Here is a 13,982-nt window from a genome sequence, read left to right as displayed (position 1 = left end):
GAGGGAAACTCCAAATCCCGCCTCCGCCGCCGCCTCCTCCGCTCCCGTCGCCGTCTTCTCCGCCCCCTGCCCAGGAGGGGCAATGTCGCCGGCGGCGCGCAGGGAGGGAGCGGGGCGGGACCGCGCGGCCTGCCCAGCGTCTCCCTCCCCCGTCCCCGCCCCCGGCCGCCTTCCTCCCACCTGCAAGACTGCGCTCCGCCCGCCACCGACCCTCTGTCGGGCGCCGGCTGCAGCGCCGAACCCCAACAGCCCCGCCGCGCGGGGGCCTCAAGCTGAGTGGGGTGGGAGACCCAACCTAGGCTGGACCTGGGCTAGGGGAGGGCCGCTCCGAAGAGTCTGCGCTGGCTTCTGCTTCCAGCCAGGGAAGCCAAGGGGCCCGTGGAGGAGCGGGCACAGCTTGGCCCCTAGGGCCACCTCCTACTGTCACACAGGAATAGGGCACAAGGTCTATCTGGCAGAACCACAAATCCCCCCCACCCCCCACCCCCCACTCCCAGGTCCCTCTGCACTGCCTTCTCCCATTCTCCAGTCTCAGACTCTGGCTAATAATAATAGCGTTTGAGCATCAGTGCCTGGAAGGGGTGGGGCCAGGACGCTGGGGGAGGGCCTGGGAGGGGGGCCTTGTCACCAGGCCCACTTTGCTTTCCTCTGCAGCAAAGGCCATGAGCATCTCTGTCCAGGACCTCATTTTGTGCATACACCAGTCTGGGAGGCGAAGGGGCCCGCTCCGTGGGCTAGCTAGGGAGACTGAGGCAGGGGCTTCCCGGAGTCCCACAGTGGTGTAGCGGCAGAGCCCGGCTGGGGGCAGAAGCCCCCGCTGTGTGTAAACAGGGGACTCACTGGGCTTTGGGCCTCACTGGCTCTGCAGGGATGAGGCGGCAGGGGCAGCACACAGGGGCTCCCTGGTGAGTAGAGGGTGACTTGGGCCCCGGGAATGTGGCACAAGGGATGCTGAGAACCCGCACGACGCTCTGGGCCGTTGGGGGCCACCATCTGGCTGGGCCTCCAGTGCGTGTCTGCTCAGGGCCATCGGAGCCAGGCAAGGCCAGGCTGGGATGACACCAGGAGGGAGGCGGGCTGAGCTGGGATGCCAGCAGCTCCATGGAGGCGGCCTGGCGTCAGGGCTCCCGCCTGCAGCAGCGCTGAATTCTCCTGAGTCACTTCCTGGGAAAGAGGGGAGAGAGGCAGCTTTGTCTCTGGTGCCTCAGTTTCCTCATCTGTATGGCTAGGGAGAGGGGAGGCCCTCCAAGCTTTGCTGCACTTTTAGGGCACGGTATGTGAGCCCAAGCAAGGTCCTACGGCTACCAGCCAGGCTCACCTGCCTTGTCCTCTGGCCCCTTCCCCTGTGGAGGCTCACGCTGAGAACCTGCTCGCTGCTCTGGCCCTTGGCCTTCCAGGCGGGCCTTCCCTGGGAGCCTCCGAGGCTGCTGCTGCTTTCACCTCCTCATCAGTGGCAGGGCAGGGCACTGGGGCCAGGCCCATGGCTGCACAGGGGAGCCCCCGGGGCTGTGTGTGGACCCTGCGGCTGGAAGGACCCTGTACAGCTTCTCTGTCAGGCCGCCAATGCTGGCCGCTCTCACGTGGGAGGCCTTGGCAGACAAATCACCAGAGGCGGAAAGCTGCGCTCTGTGGCACTAGGACCATCGTTATCAGGCAAAACATGAAAACGTATGGAGATGGGAAAAAGTTGGGGCTGGCTTTCATCACCCCCCACCTCCGCCCCGTCCCCCTTCCTCCCATTTGGGGAAGATCCACCTGGCTGCGCCCATGGCCCAAGGCACTCAGTCAGCCGCCTGCGCTGGAGTGACTCCGGGCTGAACACTGGAGGGGAACCATTTGGATTGTATGATGCTGCCCTGCAGCCCTGCAAAGCTGCCGCTCCTGCTGGCCCACAGCGCCTCTGCTCTCCAAGCAGCAGCACCCACCCAGTGCTGGAGGATGACGGCGCCCACAAGTGGCCAGGCCAGTCCGGGAGCTCCAAAGGCGCAGGTCTGCTCTGCCGGGGAAATGGGGACTGTCTCTTCACCTCCAGAGACTTCTCTTGGCTGGCAAAGCCTGGCCTGCACCCTGTCGGGGAGATAAAATGCACGGCTGTCTTGAGGAGGACTTGAGGGCCGATTGTGTTAGCATCAAGGTGGCTCTGCGGGCGCAGCTGGGCCTCCATCTCCCAAGCCATCGAGCCCACGTACGCGCTCCTGTGGGCTCCTCACCTGCGTCTCTGGCCTTACTGTCTCCTCCGCACCCTGCCCCCTTATCCGCCAGAACCCCCAGCCATGCTGACAGGATGCCCCAAGAATGGCCAACCCTACCTACACGAGATGGAGGGCCAGAGAGCTGGGCCTCAGTGGGGATGGAGAGATCCCGCGCCTGGGCGGCCGCCGCCCACTGGCCCGCTCTGGTGCTCTGCACACGGCGGTCCTTTGGCTGAAGACACGTTTCTCGGGCCCCACTCCTGGGCACCCTCCCAGGCAAGCAAAGCTTGAAGGAGAGGCCTACATCATCCAGCCCCAGCGTGGGGATCCTGTCACTGTTTGGAGGGCTCCAGCACTTGGCGCCTGGCACCTGAGGCAGACTCCTGAGAGCAGTAGCTGTGGCTGCAGCCACTTGTCTGCGTGACCCCCTCCCCCACAGGCCGCCATCCCTCTGCCACCCCCTCCACTGGGTCCCAGGCCCCCCATCAGCGCCCTTCTAGACCCGTCTTGCAACCAGGGCTGTGTCTTCCAGAGCGCATTGTAGACCCTGCTCTGGGGTGCCCCACCTGCCCGTGGGAGCTCCCAAAAGGGCCAGGGCCAGACATTTGGAACTAAATGGTCCTGTGGCCGTTCTCAGAAGCCGCATCTGCAGGCGGAAGGGTGAGGGCGAGTCGAGAGGAGGGAGAGGTTTCTGAGGGGCTGTGACCTCGGCAGCCATTAACACCTCCATTCTGGGAGGGCTCAGGTTCAGGTTCAATAACTTGGTTATAAACCGCCTCCGGCCAGCTGTGCAGGCTCCCTCCCCTTGTCTCGTCCTCCAGAGAGGCAGCGCACCGTCTAGATGCACATTACAGATGATACAGTCCCTTTCCCCGGGGAGAGAGAGCCAGGCGCCCACGCTCATTGGTGGACAGGCACAGGGAGGTGAGTGCGAAGAGGAGGGGAGCGGGGTGGGGGGAGCCCCCCAGCTCCCATGGTGGAGGGGTGGGCTGGGGGGAAAAGGGGGAAGCAGAGGACTTCCTGGCTTGTCCAAGGGAGGTTGAGGAATGAGTGGGGGCAGAAGAGAGGGGAGCCAGAGTGGCTGGGGAGCCTGGGGGTACCCAGAGCATGCAGGGAGAAGCCCCCCCAACCAGTTTTTCTAAGGGAGGCCTCTGTGAGTGGCCTGTCCGCCTTTCTGGCCAGTTCTCTCTGTACCCCCAACCAGGAATGGGCCTCTCGAGCGACAGCATCTCATCGCAGGGAAGAAGATGATCTGCGGGGCTGGGGAGGGGGTTCCCAAGTGTGCTCTGTGTCCCCACCCCCAACTTGCTCCTCTGGGATCTGCCTCCTCCCATCGTGGCATTCGGAGCACAGTCTGGCTGCTTCCACTGGCCGCTTCCGCCTTCCCCTCTCAACAGTGCGTGGCCCAACCTGGGCCCTGTTGGCTCCCAGCACCCAGACCAAGGCTGGACACCAGGCTTGCTGGGTGCTGTGTCTCTCTGTGGTCAGGCGACACCGAGCGCTCTTCTGCTCCTCTCCATAGAGACACAAGGTCTAGGTACCCCCTCCCCCCCCAAGGCTGCAGCCTCCATTGAAGGCTTGGGGTGCCGGTGGGCAGGAGCACGGCCAGCTACCCTGCCAGAGCAAGGAAGGGCCCTGGAGAGCCATCTACGGGGTCTGAACTGGCAAAGAACCTTCTGCGGAGAGGGTCTGGGAGGATGGTGGCTCCAGGGTGACCCAGGCTCACCCCAGCCGGGAGGAGAGCCTTTTCCTGTCACCGTCCCTTGGCCTGCCCCCCTCCTCCACACAGCCCCCCGGCTCTTGCTGCCCACTCCCCACTTTCCTGCTTGAGACATTTGCCACAAGGAGGGCTAGGATATTTCTGCCAGCTCTGTGGGGATTTTTCTGGTCTAAATTTAGAGAGCCGCTGTTTCCCCGTAGTACCTGCTTCCCACGTTGGTGACTGATCAAGTCCCGAGAGCACCCAGGGCAGAGGGAGCAGCGCAGATGTGAGTCGCTGAGCCTCCAGCCAGCCCCTGGGCAGAGGGAGGGGGGAGGGGGGAGGCCAGGGCCTGCTGGTGAGGATGCCAGAGGGATCCTTTGCATCCGCTCAGAGGTGAGGTCCAGGGGCGGCCCAAGAGAGGCTGCTGGTGGGAAGGGTCCAGCCGAGGGCCCTCGCTCCGGGTCGGGCATGCAGTCTAGCCTCCACATTGGTCCTCCCGGTAACCCAATGATGATAGGGTACTGGTGAGAGACTGTGATCGGTCGCTGAGTCCCTTGCCGATGATAGGGTACTAGTGCTCAGTCTCCCGCTGTCACTCTGTGTCCCAGTGGTGTGATGAGTCTGCTCTCGGGGCTCGCTGTTTCCTGCGGGAAGCACAGGAGGACCTCAGCCGCCACACCCAGCGTGCTGTGAGGGCTCCGTCCCTGCGAGCTGGGGCCTCTCCTCGCCACTCCACGGCCAGCATCGTATCATCATCGCAGAGAGAAAGGCCAGGGCCTGTGGGGACCATGAGAGTCAGGGTTTAGCCGGGGCCACTCTGGGGTCCCATTTGACTCTGCTGTCATCGACCTGCAGCAGTGGCCCGAGACTGGTCTTCTAGCAGTCATGGAGGGGGACCGTGAGGGTAACACGGGGCCCAGTTTGTCAACCGGTAAGAGTAGCTCTCGGGACCTGCTGTTGGAGAGCCGGCAAGAGCCAAGGCAAGAGCCTCCCTGTTCTCCGCAGCCCCAGAGGAGAAAAAGGGTGTCGAGGGTGAGGTCCCTGAGGCTATAAGCCTAAGACGACTTCCCAATCTTCAGAGCAAACGTCCTGTGCTTCACTCTCAGTGATGGCCCCATCCACCGCCGGCCTACACAGGCTCTGCAGATGATAAGGCATAGAATTATCCAGAAATCGTCTTCAGGAAGAGGGACATGTGGTGCCCAGAATGCCGTCTCCTTCTTAGCCAAGCCTACCCTTCCCCCATGGCTCCTGTCCCTGGGGCCCCACCCCCGGCACTGGCCCCCAGCACCCCCAACACCGGCCTTGCCTCTGCCCGGGCCCCTAGTCGGCCCTCCCAGTCTTCCCATGACGCCCACACCTCAGTGACCAGGCTCTCTTCAGACCTCTGGCCTGGGGGCACTGCACGCTCGGCCACACCCGCCTCCCAGAGTCTAGGCCCAGTTGGCATCGCTTGGCTTCCCCAGGTTGTGGCTTCCAGACATGATTCGACACCCCCACGATTTGACCCCCTCTGGTCACACTCCAGGACCTGCGAGGTTTTCCTCCTCACTCCTCAGCCCCTGCTGGCAGGTCCACTCCTGGGGCCCCGACTCTGGGCTCACGGCCTCTCTCCTGCTGTGCCGGGCCTCATCCTTAACATGGTCCCCATCTACGCTTGGAGCCCCACGCAGCCCGTGCGATGCCTTCCTTGCTCCTGGCCACCTTCCGTCCTACAGTCCCCTGTGGCCACTCCACCCTGCACCAGTCCCCTGGAGCCCAGTCCGGTGAGAGCTTCCCACACTAAGGCCCTTCCCTGGTCAAAGCCGCCCAGTCACCTGCATCCATGCTCTCCTGTCCCCCACCACGTTTGCCCCATCGGTGGCCTGCTGATGTGCCCTCTTAGCCAGACCTTCGGTGCCGTCCCAAGTCTGTCTCAGGCGTCATGGCCGTTCTATGTGTTCCCACCGGATGACCTCAGCTCTTCTCCCGGGTGACGACTGTGACATCACACTGTCTCTCGGGGGCCACAGCCAGGGCACCAACTGGCATTTGGCCTTTGCCACCTGAGTGCCCCATGACGTGTCTGATGCAGGGTCTCTCCACTCGAGTCACCCAAATCCTGACGTCAGAGTTTGGTTCCCTCTCTCTCCCCTGCCCTGCACAGTTTCTGATGAGTCTACCACCCAAAGAGCTTGCAAGTGTGTCACCTTTTGTCGCTGGCCAGGCCCTGCCCCCTCCTCACTGTTGGAAGATTCCAGGCTCAGCCCTACCTGCCCCCCCCCCATGCGGAGGATGAGGCCGGCATCATGCGCTCCTCCACCACCCCCTTCAGCAGCCCCGAGAGGCCTTGAGGACAAAGTCCACATGCTGTAGGCCACTGGCCTCCGCTGGGGGTGGCCAGAATGTACCAGAATATCTTGTGTCCCTCTCCCTTACTCTAAATAAGCTCTCATTCTGAGGCTCCCCGGAGGTGAACCTGTGTTTTGTGAGCCCACGGCTGTCGCCCCGCCATCTGGCAAAGGCTTGGCCTGCCATGCGCACTGCCTGTCACCACTGCGGGCCCCCGTTTGCCTGGCAAGGGCATACCCTCTTCTGTTCTCTGGGACCATCTGGCTCAGGCTGTCCATGTCCTCCCAGCTCCAGACCCCTGTGGCCCTTTCCCGGGGAGCCACCTCAGCAAGTTGAGAGAGTGCTTGGAGGAGAGTGGCCGTCTCATGTCGTGCCCAGTGGGGCTCTCCGATGGGCTCAAGCATGGCTTGTAGACCCCGGGAGCAAGTGGGTCCAAAAGCTTGGCTTGCTGGGTGACTTCAACCTGACTCCCGAAGAAAGCCCAAAGACCCTCTGAGTCCCGAGTCCCCGCAGCCCGCGCGAGGGCAGTGATTCCCACAGCTCCCCTGTTCCCGGCTTGCCAGCTTTGTTTCTGCGTTTCTCAATCAGGAGGCTCCAGGGTCCTGTAGAAGCCGTTAGTGATGGTAGCCCAGCCTCACCCTCACCAGTGCACACGGGGTGTTCTCTGCCTGCAGAGCCCTAGACTCCACCTCCTCCCCCACCTCCTCCCCCTCCTTGACCCCTCAGCTGGGAGCACCTCCCTCAGGTGTAATCCTGCACCCCTGTCACACATCACAGGGCTTCCCCTTGTGTCCCCTGCGCCTGGTCTGCTGGCCGGCCGGGAGCTGCTGCAGACGCCTCTGGAGGCCAGTGTACCTGGCATCCGGCCTGGGCGCGGCAGGCTCCATGAGTGTCTCCTGAGTGAAAATGGTTGAGTTGCCGTGGCCGGGAAACCACGCACAGACCTTCACAGCACCCCACTCTGTGGCTGGTTCTAGGCCGGCCCATCGGGCATCCAGAGAGGGTTGAGAACCGGACCCCATGCCCACATGGGGCCCCCATGTCGCTCCCCCGCACCGATGCCTGCCCAGGGGCTTCTCACCTGGAGGTGAGGACTCAGAATTCCTAGGGCGAGGCCCAGCCCCCAAACCTCTCCTCTGCTGCAGCCTTCTCCCGGGCCCCTCTGCTGCCCGCCCATCCCGCTTCTGCTGCCGGCAGCAGGCCCAGACCTGCTGGCTGTCTCCAGCCTCATCTTTGTTTCTGCTCGGAAGTCTGAGTATGCGCTTGCTGGGCACAAGCTGAGGAGGAAAGGCAGATAGGGCAGGAGGAGGTGAGCCACTATGTGGTCCCATCAGTGGTCCCCAAGACGCCTTTGTGACCAGGAGGCTGCAGGCCTCGCTTACTGCAGAGACTGAACCCTCATGGGAGTGCCCGTCACCCGGGAGTGAGAAGACAAGCAGAGCGCACCCCCGTTAGGGACAACGCGTGGTTGTCCATGTGACTGCCCAGAATCCCACAGGACGGACCCAGAGATGTGTTTGGAGAACACGGCTGACTCCTGGGGCTGCAGGTCCCCAGGGGAGGGGGCTAGAGGGGTGTATATATATACTGTGTGTGTGTGTATGTGTGTGTGTGTGTGTGCGCGCACGTATACACTTCTTATGATTTAATTGGACTACATAAGCTGTAGCCAACAAAAGGGACAATAATCCAAAAGATGAAAACGTTCTAAGATAATATTAATATAGGGCTTCTTATGGGTTGAATTGTACACCCCCCCCCCAACTCCTGTACCTGTGAATGTGACCTGATTTGAAAATAGGGTTGTTGCCCATGTAATAAAGGTCTGCTCGTCCCACAGTGGGTGGGGGGCTGTAATCCGGAATGACTGGGGACGTCAGGACACAGGCTCAAATGAAAACACTGCAGGAAGCTGGAGGGAGGCAGAACTATACAAGCCAAGGACACCAGAGCTCACCAGCATGTCCCCAGCAGCTAGGGGAAATACCAGGACCAGAGCCTTGCCTAGGCCTTCAGAAGAACAGCCCAGAACTGGGAGGCGGTCAATGTCTGCTGTTCTAAGCCCTCCAGTCAGTGGTACCTTGTTAGAACAGCTCCGGCAAACGAATACAGAGCCTTTCTGTCTTCCAAAATGCTTTCTCCTCTGTTGTATCATTGAAAGCTAAAATATCCCTATGAGGTGGATAATCCTAGCATTTTACAGATGAAGAAACTAAGCTTCAGCACATTTGACTGAGTTGTTTCAAGTAATTCGGTCGGTTTGAGGTAGGCCTGCACAGGGCTCAAGACAACTCTTCTGATTTTAAAATCTAGATTCAGTAAAACCTAAGGTGTCTAAAGTCTCCCTGCTTCCTGATGTAACTGTATTGTAATTTTACTTTAAGTGTGTATTTCAGGGTGGGGTGGGGATAAAGTGTATATTTCTAAGATTTATTTTCAAAATGTATTTGGGGGGAGGGGCAGAGGGACAGGGGGAGGAAATCTCCAGCAGACCACCGCCCCCCGATATGCAGAGCCTGACACGGGGCTTGATCCCATAACCCTGAGATCACGACCTAAGCCAAAATCAAGAGTCAGATGCTTAACCGACTGCATCACTCAGGTGCCCCTAAAGTGTATATTTTGGAAGCTTTCGGTCTGACAGATACATTTGGTTGATTGAGTCAAGAGAAACTGCCCACCCCTTGCTCTATGCCTTGTCCTACCTCTGAAAAATTGATCTCTTTTTCGGGAGAGAAGCAGTCAATCTTTTTTTGCTATGAATGTCCCTCCTCAGTACTGCTTTAGCTGCATGTTGCAAATTTTGCCATGTTGTAGTTTTATTTTTATTTATTTCAGTATCTTCACAAATTTCTCTTTGGATTTACTCCTCATTTGCTGGATTGTTCAAAAATGTGCTATTTAGCTTCTGAGAGTCTGGAGATTTTTCTGTGACCTTTCTGTTATTGATTTCTAGTTTGAGTCTGTCACGCTTGGAGAACACACTCTATGATTCCTTTGCAGTTTGGCGAAGTTTGCCTCGCGGCCTGGGATATGGTCTGTGTTCGCACGTGGACCGTGGCTGCTTGCGCAGGATGGCTCTCTGCTGGTGTTGGGTCGAGCCGTTTGCAAGGGTTCTTCAGATCCTCTTTGTTGCCAGTGTTTTTGTGTCCTTCTAGAGCCTTCCTGATGTTCTCTTTGGTTGTTTTGTTAATTGTTGCGGTCTCTAACTATAATCATAGGTCTGTCTCTTTCTCCTTCCAGCCCTACCGGTTTATGCAACCTGTACTAAATGGACATTCACGTGTTTTTGTCATTCTTGAAATGAATATTTTGGTTTGATGTTTTATGCAAATGAATTTGGGGGGCTCAGTTGTAGTTGTAGGGGGAGCAGCCTTCCCTTCTCCATGGCAAAGAAGGGAAGACCCTGGTGAACATTCCCACCTGCTTGGAATCCCAACATAAAAGCATGGATGGGGATGAGGGTTTTGATAAGAAAACTTGAAGTTCCACAAAGAGGTTTTTGCTCATTCAACCTCCAAGAAGGACCCACATCTTAGAAGCAACGAGTGGTTCCTAGCTGACATTAAAACAAGGTCCTTAGTCTATTCTTAATTTATGGCATTTCTTTAAACCTTGCTGTAAAGGATAGCTTTTTCTAAACATGCTTCCCAATGTGGCACTTGATAGTCATGTTGACCGAGAGCTTGTCTTTCGGGCAGAGGCGCCAGTGCATGCTTGTAGAATAATGGATGAATGGACTCGATTGGCTTCCAGGAATATTCTAGAGTTACTGAGGTGGTGGCTGGGGACCCAGGAGGAAGTAGACGGCTTTCAACAAGTGACCTGCAAAATCCAGATCGGGCAGGATGGAGGGGAAGTGCCACAGACGGTGAGCCTCAGAGTGGAGTCTTGAAGCAGGAATTCACCAGGGGGAGCAGAGGGAACGGCGTGGCCCGGAGCACGGAGGCATGGAGGCATGGAAACGCTTAACCTGTTCAGTTAACCTCCCACCCACACTGGGCCTGCACGCTCTTGCCCTGGGGCGTGCGTGCATGTGTGTTACTGGGAGTAAAATGAGGTTGGAGGTGTAGCAGAGCCAGACACAGGGCCCCGGGCTGCCGTATCAGAGAGGGGGCTGGGGGAAGGGAGCCGGCAGGAGCTGCCGCCTTTGTTCAAGATGTGGAAGATGGTTCCCGAGTGCCAGCTAATCTCTAAGAGCCTTTGCCTCTGCTTGAGCGGACAGCAGATTTTTGTCCTTGAAGGTGCATTGCCTGTCACTCCTGACAAGGGCCCTTCTTAGCTGGCTGAATTTGCCCCCTTTTATGCCAGCCTCTGGCTCTCTGTACCTTCCAAGGGGTGCGTGAGGGGAGGCCGGGCAAGGTCAGGCAGGGTACTACGGGCCCTGGCAGCTCAGTCCTCAGCTGAGAAGCTCAGCTCTGGGACCAGCCACCCTTCCGGGCCAGTGGGATGGTGATCATTCGGCAGGTCCTTTGGAGTGGTCCTCTTCCAACATCTGGCTGGGCAGAGAGTCTCGGGGCTGCCGGGCCCTACCTCCTTGCCTGTCTGCCACGGGGATCAGATGATTTTCCCCCATGAATGCGAAGGCAAAAGTGGATGTACATGTGTGTCTCCCGTCTTCGCTCAGCTGCTCAGGGTACTGCTTGAGGGAAAGGGCAGAGTGTTCCACAAACCCCCAAGCCTACATCTGTCAGGTGTGGAGAGAAGTGGCCAAGCCCGGGAGGAAGCAATCGCAGCCGGAGCTGAATTAGACGCGGATCAGGCAGAGGCGCTCTGGGCATCGCGGGTGGGCTCGGATGCTTGGCGGAGTGCTTGGCTGCTGAAGGTGTGTGAAGGATCCTTCCCTCGCGGGCTGGAGGACATCAGGCCTTCCTGGGGCATTCCCGTGAGAAGGGAGGTGGGCTGTGGGCCCACAGGTCTAGGGGTCACTGCGAGCCTGGGCTAGGCACAGGGAGTTGCCGGTGGTGGGGAAGAAGGCCCCAGGGGCAGCACACCCTGCCTCCTTCCTGCCCACCCCTTGAGGCTCCTGACCTTTGCACCAGGGTGACGCACATTCCTTCTCTTCTGGTTTCGACCTTGCTTCCCCTTGACTCTGCCTCCCTGTGTGGGCACATGCCCAGGGCTGCTGCTGTCTGGGCCGCCCGCCCCCCGGGACCCCGCCCCCCGGGAGCCCGCCCCAGAACCCCTTGCAGATACCTCCCACCCACACTGGCTTTTGACCTGGTCCCGTGGGGGGACCAGGGGCTGATTTGCCACCTCAGAGCTCCTGGGCACCCCCGTGCAGCCGCCTGAGCCTGGGTTAGGGCCCTGCTGTGGGCCCCCGGTTGAGGGGCTACCGCCCACGTTGGTTGGCGGAGGTGTGGGCCAAGGTTCTGAGTCAGGCACCATCTGCGCCCGCCTCTTTCCGAGAAGGTACCAGGCTCCCCCAGCTCCAGTGGGGGGGGGGCAGATGGGAAGAGAGATGGAACACGGTAGCCCTGTGCTCTTGGCACCGACTGACATGTCCACGGACTTTCGGGAGGAAGTCTCCTTCTGCCCACATGACGGCCACTGTGGCTCTGGGGCCGGTGTCCGCAGGCTGCAGGCACCATTCCGTGATGGTGGGGGGGGCTGCTCCCTGCAAAGTCGGCCCACTGCAGGCTTGGACCTCTCCCTCCGGGGGGCTCACTGACATCCCATTGGCTGTGTGGCTTCCCACTGAACTTCTTTTCTGGGTCCCTTCTCTGCTGCAGAGTGGGCACCTGGCAGCTGTCCTGCCCCTAGGAGGGAGTCTCTGGCCTGGCCGGGGGCCCCCAGGGTGCTGAGACACCCCTGCTCCCCCTGGGCCTCGGCTACCTTGCCCGACCCTCCTCCCTGAGCCCAACTCAGACAAGGAGCGAAGGGAGGTGAGCGGGCCAGCTGGGCGCCACCCTCAATCCTGTCAGCGCCCCACTCTTTGCCCCAGATCCTCCTCACATGTTTCCCCGAACAGCCCTGCTCCTTTGCCTTCCTTAGGGGGCAGACGCCTGCTGGGCCGCCTGGTAGGCAGTGGCTCAGAGGCCAGTGCCCTGGGAGGGGGCCCCAGAGACTGGACTGTGGCATGGAGCTTTGCAGATTTGTCTCCAGCCCCGGGCTCCAGGCGGTGGGTTTGCCCCGGGGACGCTATCAGTCAAGTTCCTGATCCCTGGCCACCCCTCCCACTTCCAAAGAGGGAGTAGGATGCGGGGGCTTTGGGCCTCTTCATCCCTTCAGCCCTTCTAGGCCTGCCTGCCCCTGAGGGGAGGGTGTGGGGCTCAGGCTAGCCAGCACGGCACCGTGGCGGCCCTCGGCTCCTGCACCGGAAGCCTCACGGCCCTCCCCACCTTGTGCATCAGAAGGCAGGAATGTTCTGGGCGCTCCTCCTGTCCACAGTGCCATCTCCCCCCCCCCCCCCCCCCCCGTGACTGCATGCAAACCTGAGGACTTCTCGGAGAATAAACCTGTCACCCTGTCCCCGGTGTCCTCTGTTGTCCGCATGCCCAGCATAGGCCAGAGACCATAGAGCTGAGGCCTCAGACAGATGGACGGACAGGTGGGCTGTCAGGCCTGCGGGGAGGAGGGTCATGGACAAGGTCAGGCGCTGCGAGGACTGAAGCCATGAGGACCACTGGCTTTGGCGACATAGAAGGCACTGGCCACCTTGGCCAGAGCTGTGTCACAGGAGGGGTGGGTGGCGGTTGAGTGGGGAGAGGTCTGTGAGCAAGAAGGTGGTGGCTGGAGCGGAGCCCCATGGGGCCCCGTGCCTCCTTGGCCACAGCCTGGCGCTCACAGTGACTGAGGGAGAGCAGCGGAGCCGCCCCCACACCCGGGTCGCTGAGGGAGCGAGGAGGCAGCCGGCCCTTGCCTCGCCCGTTAGAAGCAGATCTTTCTCTCACTGTAGGAATGTCCTGGGGCTGCCCTAACAGGTCACCATGATTGGAGGGGCGGTTGGGGGGGTGCCTAAAACAGTGGAAATGCCTTCCCTCACAGTTCTGGGGGGAGAAGTCTGAAATCAAAGCATTGGAGGGCCTCTGGGGGCTCGAACAGAAGACCCCTCCTGCCTCCTCCAGTTCCTGGGGTTCCGGGTGTCCTCGGGTTTGGAGATGCCGCTCCAGTTCCTGCCTCTGTCTAATCTCCCCATCCTTGAACATTATGCAGCGACATCAATGCCGCTCACAGTCAAGCCATGCAAGCCATGGTTACTTTTCTTCTCCGCACAGCATTTTGTTTTCCCAGGAGTTAATAATTGTCCTTCGGCTGACTGTTTGCTTAGCTTCCCAGGCACTTATCGCTAATTCAACCCGAGTCGTGTCCTGGTGTGTAAATGTTCTCTCAAGACATTCAAACACGCCCGACATTCTAGTAATTTCTTCTTAACCAAAATCTCTCGTGGCAGAGTGCTCCGACTGGCCGCGGGCTGTCCGGCTGCCTGGGCCCCCGTCCCCGCAGGAAGCTCCCTCTGCCGAGCCCTCCAGCCCGGCCCCCACCACAGGGCAGCTCTGTTTCCCTCACCCCCTCTTGGAGACCTTAGCTTATGGTCAATTTTCCTTTCCTTTCCTTATTTATTTATTTTTATAAAAACAATGAGCATGTGTTTCTGTACTGCTCGTGTAAGGTTTAAGAAAATATATCTAAAAAGAGCGAGGCCGGCTGGCGGGCAGGAGCCCCAGTGCTGAGGACCGGCGTGGCCTCTGCCGCTCCGTGCGGCCTTGAGCGAGCCTCTCCCTCCCGGAGTCCCGGAGTCTCGTTCCCATTATCTG

At 59.9% G+C, this 13,982-nt stretch overlaps 1 long non-coding RNA gene across 1 annotated transcript; it reads right to left on the bottom strand.

The window, feature by feature from the left end:
* Nucleotides 1–289: 289 nt before the first annotated feature.
* On the bottom strand, nt 290–2,638 carry LOC131821843 (uncharacterized). Its single transcript, XR_009349997.1, has 3 exons — nt 2,314–2,638; nt 1,926–2,067; nt 290–1,164 (listed from the first exon to the last, which is right to left on the bottom strand). It is a non-coding gene; the product is annotated as an uncharacterized LOC131821843 (long non-coding RNA).
* Between the last annotated feature and the right edge of the window lie 11,344 nt (nt 2,639–13,982).

The sequence above is a fragment of the Mustela lutreola genome, chromosome X (genome assembly GCF_030435805.1).
Source record: "Mustela lutreola isolate mMusLut2 chromosome X, mMusLut2.pri, whole genome shotgun sequence".
NCBI classification, from domain to species: domain Eukaryota; kingdom Metazoa; phylum Chordata; class Mammalia; order Carnivora; family Mustelidae; genus Mustela; species Mustela lutreola.
Note: the sequence above shows the minus strand (reverse complement) of the source record. Positions and strands in the feature narration are given on the sequence as shown.